Here is a 6,393-nt window from a genome sequence, read left to right as displayed (position 1 = left end):
AGTCGATTCGTACACATAATTTTTATTTTGCACCAAGATTATAATTAATCTTGCCTCAACAATTTATAAGACTTCACCTCCTGTAACAATAATGTACTGACTGAAAATAAATAAAAATGTACACGCTTAAAAATTATAATGTACCAAGTCGACGTTATAATCTTTGCAACAATAATAATGATGTGCGCCCTTGTTCGCAATTATTTTTATTTTTCACCAGGAAAGATAACTTCTTTTCTAGTGACAGGAACGAAAACTCTGTCCTCCTGTTGAAAGAATAATTATGTTGAGACGCGATTATAATTGTGACTGCACACATTATTTGAAGCGTGAAGGAAATATTATCTTGAGCGTGGAGAAATATTATTTGAAGCGTGGAGAAATATTATTTGAAGCGTGACGGAAAACAAGCGTCGATGCGAGGGAGATCGTCACGTGAAAAGGCCATGTGCGCTGTTCGATCATGTAAACAAAGTGGAAGACAGAAAGTCCAACGTTAGCTAGGCTATAAGAGGTAAGTAAAGACTAATCATTAATGTACATGTAAATGACTGGCATCATTCAGATAATGTCTCTTGAATCAGCTGTCAGTTTATTGTAATTAAGCTAGAGCTACCGAACAAACAGGTAGTTCGAATTGCCTCAGACAGATGTCAGAAATAGATCATGTGCATAAATGTGAGATTAAGCACATACTAGTACTTTATTAAAACCACCTGCCTGAGCATATAGGGACGATCATTTGATTGGGGGGGGGGGGGACTGATAGATTAAGGAAATAAATATTTTAACCTCTACCCCACCCCTTTATGAAAAGGTGGTGACCTTAACATGGTGAAAAATGTTTTTCCTAACCAAAATTATTTCTCATCTACCATGTCTACTACTTTGTACATGCCATAATCATACTCGTACATGTACCCGTTGATATTTTTTAGCTTTTGCATACAATTTGTCTTTCTGCCACAGATTCAAAGAGAATTCAGATAGAAAATGGAACTATTGAACAATAAATTCTGCCTGGAAGCAAGAACTGGGGAATACAGTGCAAGGGATACCCGCTGCTCTATTTCAAAAGTTATTGGTAAGGTGATTAAGTCCTTGATAAATATCATTAAAAAATATAGCCTTTGTTAACAATGGAGAACTTAAATATTTTCCAAAAAGTATTTTTCTTTGTGGGGAGAATCTGGGTTCAGCTGGAATGAGGGACTGTTCTCCCTTTAAGCCAATTAAAAAATTATAATGTGTTTGTTTTTGGTAACATGCCAAAAATATTAGGGAAGGTAGGTAGGCGATAACTTTTTTTTTTTACTTTGCTTTTTATTAGCTCACCTGAGCCAAAGGCTGAAGTGAGCTTTTCTAATCACATTTTGTCTAGTGTCCATCTGTCTGTAAACTTTTCACATTTTTTACTTCTTCTCAAGAACCACTTGACCTACATGTATTTCAACCAAACTTAACAACAAAGTATCCATGGGTAAAGGGGGTTCAAGTTTGTTCAAATAAAAGCCACGCTTCCTTCCAACTGGAGATAATTACAAATTAATTTAGTGAAAAATTAATATCATCTTTTAAAAATCTTCTTCTCAAAAATCTGTGGGCCAGGAAAGATGAAACTTTTGTGGAAAAATCCTCAGGTAGTGTAGATTCAAGTTTATTTAAATCAGGGGTAGGGTGGGGCTATAATGGATTATCAAAGTTTTACATAGGAATATATAGGGAAAATTTAAAAAAATCTTCTCAAGAACAGCAAAGCCATGATTAGTCATATTTATATGGAAGTTTCTTCAGATAGTGTAGATTCAAGTTTGTTTAAATCAAGATCCCTCGGGGAAGGTTGGGGCCACAATGAAAGTTAAAACTTATAGGAAATTAATCTTTAAAAAATCTTTGAAAGCCACAATTAGTCAAATAAATATGGAAGTTTCCTCAGTAAGTGTAAATTCCAGTTTCTTCAAATCATGCCCCACCACTTTAGGGGTAGGTTGGGACCACCAATATGTATTTAAACTTTTCAATACTGAACTGATTTCTGCTTTTTTTCTCCTAGCCACAGTGCTCGGGTGAGATATATGGCCTTTAGGGCTCTTATTTTGTAAGCATCAGTCAAATATTCAGTATGCCGCTGTTTTTTTTTTTTTTTGATTTTTGTTTTTTTTTTTGGTCATAGTCATATATAAATAGTTAAATACACATATGAATAAAATGTACACAACAAAACAATTGTACTCATTAAAACACTTGGATAGACATGTTTTAAAAGTATCATGGGGGACATCCTTGCAATGCCAGGGGTCCTGGGTCCTGGCTAATTTCATGTGATATTTTAAGTCTTGCTTCTCTCATTGAGAAGCACCAATCAAATTGAAGCTTTCAGAAATATTTAGATATGATAATGTAAACAGGAAGAATCACCTGTTACAAGTTGTTTATCATAGAATATGGCTTAATGTGATTGGTTGAGAGATGAGAAAAACAATGGATTTGAAAATTCCCCTAAAGATAATGCTACAGTCAGCCCATGATATTAATGAATGAAATTGACCAGGGGTCCCATGCAATGTATTGAATCAGGGCCCCTTGGCATTGCAAGGAGGGGGGGGGGTGTAGCCAGGACAAGTCACTTCAGATGTATGACACTCCTAACCATTTTACAAGGGTCTGTTTTTCCTAGGGGGTCAAAGACCTTTTTATTTTTGCTTATTTTCTTAGGCATTTAATATTTTTGTAAATTCCTTGTGGGTCTCCTGTAGATTTATGCTTACTGTATGCATAGCATTGCATTAATATAATTATGTACTATTTAATGTAAAATGTTTTGGCATAATTATTAATAGTGTTATTGGTTTTGTATTCATCACTCATATAACAGAATGTCTTTTGGCAGTTTACCTTATATTATTCATCATATTGTGTACATGAATAAAAGATAGAACAAAAAATTTAAAGCCAAACTCCGTTGACCACAAAAAAAGGACTTGTGACAAATGAAATAAAATGTAGATCATAGATGCATTATTTCTCAAATCCATCAGCCTGGCTTGATTTTCTTGAACTTGGGTCTCTTTTTCTGTTTTGACCTGGAAGTTCATCTGATCCAATGGTTCAAGAGAGCTTAAGGACATACGCAATGTAGTTTGAACTTTATTGTCATTTTCCTTGGAGTTGTAGAGTTCCAATACTTAAAGGAACTGTGTGCTACATTTTAATGTCTATATATTCGGTTGTACACTTCTTCTTAAACAAGTTTGGATAAACATCTAGAATATATGTTTAGTAATTTTCGTATATTTTTCTTTGAATATTATACAAGAATTTTGCATCAATTGGTGTCTTTTCAAAACCCCTGGTATTATTAAATAAAAATACTCCACCAAAGAATTGTCAAATAAATTGCACCTTGAATTTTACAATGAAGTCTATGGGGAGTGCAGGTTTTATTAAGATATTGTAAGAAGTAATTTGAATTTCATGTAGAGCTCTAGGTGAAAATATGCATAAACTCTCTCTTTATTAAAATATGAAATAAAATGAATCATTTGCCACAGATATTTTGATAAAATTAAATTTTTGGGTTTTTCATCAAGGGCAGATAACTCTTCAAAAAATGTTAAAGTGCAAAATGACAAGCTTCTTTCATGTTATCAGTCATGTGAATTTGGTTCATTTCCCTTTCATCATTATCTAGCAATACATTTTTAACTAGTTTAAAATGATTCAAAACGGTTCAAAATCCATTCAGTATACACTGAATACCTTAATACATGTATCAGACTTTCTCAACAGAACTACTGGACTAGTTTTAACTAAACCTGGCACAAATGAAGGAGAAATTTATTTTCAATGAGGAGAAAACTAAAAAGTAATAAAATTTAAGTAAACAATAAATCAATTTATTTTGGCATGAAGACCATTGGTTTCACTAATAGGATGCTTCCTTTTCATACTAGTTATCATGAAAAAAATTGGCAGGAAAAAAATTCTCCATCTCAGGTTTCCCTTGATTATGCATGGTAATTATAAAAACTCTAACTGTGTTTCAAACTTTTTATTTCAGGGAATTTGTGATAGAAGATTGTGCAGATCTGGACAAAAATTCAATGTGAATAACTTTGAAGAAAGAAGTCTTGGCAAATTTCAGAGAATTTTTGATGGAAGAATATGTGTTGTTCCTGAACATTTTGCACATGAAATTTGTCCTTTTGACATCATTTGACACTAATTGGAAGTGATGCATTTTTGATAAATTTGTACATGTATATGAAATACTCCATTTAAAGTGTCACATCTGTGTCTCAGGTTACTGCTGATAAAGTGGGATCTGCATGAGTGAACAAACTTGAATTTCTGCATTTATATTGATTGCATTTATGAAATTTGTATTTATATTTACCAAAAAACCAAAGAATGTATTAAAATTATATGAAAATGGATGATTTGTGATGATTTTTTATGGTATTTTCTTGGATCTGAATGTCAAACATATAAAGGAATGCATGTTGGAAAAGCTGGATTGACTTCTTTGAGCTCTGCCATACATGTATGTACATGCGATAATGGCATTTTTATGTATGTATATGGCAGCTTATGGTGAAGGTCGAAGTTTTTCAAATTCATGTCAAACTCCAAGGTCAAGGTCAAGAGATCACAAATGTTATTATCCAAAGACAGGTCTTGTCTCAAGAAATGTGCAAGTAAAATACGAAAGCCCTAGCACTTACCTTTGAAAAGTTATGGTGAAGATTAAAGTTTTTCAAAAGTCGAACAACAAGTTCAAGGTCAAAATTAATGGTGGTCATGGGAAGGTCTTGTCATAAGAAATATGAAGCCCTAGCCCCAACTGTTCAGAAATTATTGCCAAGGTAAAAGTTTGGTAAAATTTTACAAAAATGGGTCAAACTCAAAGGTCAAATATGTTGGTACCCAAAGAAAGGTTTTGTCACAAAGAATACACATGTGAAAAATGAAATGCATAGCTCCAACAAAACAAAAGTTATGGGAAAAGTTAAGTTTTGGGGACATACATACAGATAGACAGGGCAAAAACTATAAACCCCTGAATCATCTTTGATTAGGGGGGCATAAACAACACTGATGTATTATACAGATTTGTTCGCACTGTACAGGAACCAAATGATGGCTATAACATGGGGTCAAAACTGAAAAAAGGTAAAAATTAGGAAAATTATGCATTTTTTATGTATAGTGTATATGTGTCTGATAATCCATAAATACATGCACGCATTTTAATGTAAAAATGACAATTATGCAGTACCTCATGCTTGACCATGAGAAGAAATTCACACTCAAGTTTAGTATTCAAAAAAAAAAAAAATTACATGTAAATGTAATGTGAAGCAGTCACCCATTCAAGGGTTAAACAGGCTCGACATTGCTTAACTTGTCTAATATAGAGGGAGATTTTACCGCATCACTAGAAAAGCTAGCTCACTAGCGACTCAGTACAAGTTCCCTATATACTGTCTGATACATTGGTACATATTTCCTAAAAATATAAGCACATAACAAAACTAAAGAAAATTGTTTATTATATTGTTTCAGTCTGACATAAACCTTTTTTTTTTCTTAGATCAATTTCAATCCACACAAGAGAGAAATGAAATATCTCTAAATTTCAGTAACATATCAGTGTCCTGTTTGTGTATGTACATGTGGGATTTCATCTGCTATTGCATCTGTACATATTCTGTATTGGTAATCTTGAAATGCTTAAAGATTGATGTCATGGATTCTCAAATTAGATAAATCATCTAGTCTAAAACTTACAGGCTCAGTGTAAAAGATCTAGTAGTACAGAATTAAGTGATAGCAATAAGTCTGGCAGTCTATAAATCCATCCGAATTTAAATAGATCTGTCTCCTTCTTCAGATCCTTTTCTTTCAAACAAAACATTTTTCAAAATTGGTTATGACGTCATCCATAGGCATTTCTGAAATATAACAATACTATTACATCACCTGATTGTTGATCACTGAAAAGGACACATAACAAGAGGCCCATGGGCCATAATGCTCACCTTAGTCACCTTGTTCCTGGCTGAAGAATTTAAAAAAAAAAGTCCTTTATTCCAATGAAAAATTACCTAATATTGTGGCCTCACCTTAGCCTAAAGGTTTGTAATTAAAAATTTACTTGAACCCCATAACATGTTCTTGTGTCCTTCCATCACACTTTGAACTTTTATATGCTGATACATATTGATGAGATCTACTCAACATTTTTTTACCTTGACCTTTCCTTTGAACCTGACCTTACTTTTCTTAAATTAGAGTGTTTAGCTCAGTTTCAAGAGCTATTTAAGATATTTTTATCAAATCTTATATGCTGATACATATTGATGGGACCCATTCAACTTCATCAACATATTT

At 33.0% G+C, this 6,393-nt stretch overlaps 1 long non-coding RNA gene across 1 annotated transcript; it reads left to right on the top strand.

The window, feature by feature from the left end:
• Window positions 1-302: 302 nt before the first annotated feature.
• Window positions 303-4,214, top strand: LOC133200063 (uncharacterized). Its single transcript, XR_009722883.1, has 3 exons — window positions 303-514; window positions 970-1,084; window positions 4,061-4,214. It is a non-coding gene; the product is annotated as an uncharacterized LOC133200063 (long non-coding RNA).
• The last annotated feature ends 2,179 nt before the right edge of the window (window positions 4,215-6,393 follow it).

Source organism: Saccostrea echinata, unplaced genomic scaffold (genome assembly GCF_033153115.1).
Source record: "Saccostrea echinata isolate AGI-Se365-2 ecotype Australia unplaced genomic scaffold, CSIRO_AGI_Sech_v1 ptg000036l, whole genome shotgun sequence".
Taxonomy (NCBI): domain Eukaryota; kingdom Metazoa; phylum Mollusca; class Bivalvia; order Ostreida; family Ostreidae; genus Saccostrea; species Saccostrea echinata.
The sequence above is the reverse complement of the archived record's forward strand: the minus strand, read 5'-3'. Positions and strand labels throughout refer to the sequence as shown.